This window comes from Macrobrachium nipponense, chromosome 25 (genome assembly GCF_015104395.2).
Source record: "Macrobrachium nipponense isolate FS-2020 chromosome 25, ASM1510439v2, whole genome shotgun sequence".
Taxonomy (NCBI): domain Eukaryota; kingdom Metazoa; phylum Arthropoda; class Malacostraca; order Decapoda; family Palaemonidae; genus Macrobrachium; species Macrobrachium nipponense.
In genome coordinates, this window is record NC_087214.1 from 16907882 (window position 1) to 16910381 (window position 2500).

Genomic DNA, 2500 nt, shown 5'->3' on the forward strand with positions numbered 1-2500 from the left:
GTGATGTCGCTGAGCGTCTGAGATAATGTCAAATATCAAATGGTGTTGAGTGAAATTGAAGTGTTTGTGAGAGAATGAAAGTACGTCTCAATGACGCGAGCCACTGCTGATTGAAAAATGAGTAAGCTCCACTCGTGGATGCTCCTAAGAGGGGGGAGTGATCCAGTCTGAGGGTCAGAGAGAACGTTTTCGAAGCAGAAAGGTGAAGCAATGTTGTTAACAAAGACTACAGCCTTTGGACTGGGGTAAGTCACTGATTGAGTCCGCAGCTCTGTATAATAAAAGAGTGTGCACTTGTACTGAATCGTTGGGCTTCCCGGAAAGATGGCTGAAAGTGTTTGTTGAAATGAAAAAGCGAATGTGGAAACAACAGAGCAGAACCTTGCTGTGACGAAGTGAAAGGTGAAGGGCGTATCAAAGACGTCAGCCAATGCTCAGTAATGAAGGTAAGTGAAACTGAGTAAGCTGGACTCGTGGCAGAACTCCTTGGTGGGGGAGTTGTGCTGCTGAGCGTCTGAGATAACGTCAGAGACGTTAAGGGAGAGGAAATAAGGGGGGAGGGAAATTTACGGATGGAGAGACTTTAAGGAGAGAGAGAGGAGAGACGTTAAGGGAGAGGAAAATAAGAGGGAAATTTATGGATGGAGAACTTTAAGGAAGAGAAAGAGAGAGAGAGAGAGAGAGAGAGAGAGAGAGAGACGTTAAGGGAGAGGAATTGAGGGGGGAGGGAAATTTACGGATGGAGAGACTTTAAGGAAGGAGGAGGAGAAAGGAAGGGAGGAGAAGGAGGGGGAGGAAAAAAGAGGAGAAAGGAAGGGAGGAGAAGGAGGGGGAGGAAAAAAAGGAAAAAGGAGGGGAGGAGAAGGAGAAAGGAGGGGAGGAGAAGGAGGAGGAGAAAAAAAGGAGAAAGGAGGGGAGGAGAAGGAGGAGTGAGAGATAGGAGGAGGAGGAGAGAAGGAGGGGAGAAAAAACCAGCTCTCGTCCATGTGCAAATTTTCAAAAAAAAAGAAGTCCACCAAAGTGGCAAAAAACAGAAAAAGTCTACGGACTTTCAGCGCCCAGTTTCGCTTACTCGATGCAAAGTTGCGACCTTTAATTAATGATATGCGGTTGTACATTTCAGACGTTCGAGGAAAGTTGGAAAAAGAGTCTAAGGACTTTCAGCGCCAGATTTCACTTACTCGAAAACAGGAACAAATTATCATTACGTCCTTCCTTCTTCCTTCTTTATCGAAATTCTTTCTTCTCTCTTGAATATCTCCCTCATTGTCTATCTGGGGTCATTGTCTCTCGATTTCCTTCCTCACTCTTTTTGGAGAAGGACATTCCAATGCAACTCTTTCTGGAGCAGAATGGAAAGAAGGAGGAGTAGAAGAAGAAGCAAGAGGTGAGGAATGAAATAGTATTTGAAACGTGAATAGTTGAAACCCTATAATAAAAATGCTTAAAACTGCCTATTTTTTGTTAGTTAAGCATCAAGATATATACCTGTTTTTTTTAATAGTTTTATCACAAAAAGTGTATTGTATAATGAAATTGATAAAAGAAAAAAAAACCAGGATTTGTGAATATTTCTCATAGAAAAACACCGTGAATAGGCGAATTTTCCGCAAATAATGGAGGTATGTGTTCCAGAGAGAAATCCGTGAATAAGTGAGTCTGCAGGTTTGGGGGTTCACTGTTCTGTTCTTCTATGGTTGAATAAATAAATGCAATTTCTTTTCTCTCTCTCTCTCTCTCTCTCTCTCTCTCTCTCTCTCTCCAAGTTATACCACGTTATATAACCAGGCCTTCTACTTTGTGTAAAATAACCTTTTACAGTTAGTATTCCATGGGAATGTTTGGAAACTGAATTTTGATAATAATGGTAATAAAAACAAGAAATTATATAACAAAATAAGGATTTGAAGAAAACTGACCTTTTCCATAGCGAGGGCACCGCTTTTAGGGAAACTCCTGGAAGGATCCATGAGTTTCCACTGCTCGTAGAAGATTCCAGATTTTGCTGACTTTTTTTGTTTTGTGTTTTGGAAAGGAAAGAAGGATTATTGGCTGAAAGAAGAGTGCTCTATTCGTGAGAAAGTGATGATATACCCACTACCAGCAATTAAAAGTAAATGTCTAAATGCGAAGTTATGCTTCGATCACGAAAAAAATCTGTGGACTAAAGGGCTGGTCCGTCTATGGTAAAATGGCTATTAATGTAAAGAACTCCTCCTTTGAAGTAACCAGATAGTTAATATTCTAAAAACTAAAACACTCCAAATATGAAATTATGTGTTGACAACGAGATGTTAATATATACTACATAAAACATTCAATGTCTGGCAGTTGTCCATTAAATAGGCAAAAGAATTCATTTACTACATAAATAAAATGCTTAATGGTAAATGAAATGATTGGATTGTTTAGACAAAATGGCAGATTTTTAAAGTAACTTGTATTTTTCCTAACATCTAAAACTCAAGTTCTTTACATAGGATTTAGCTTGCGAATGGCC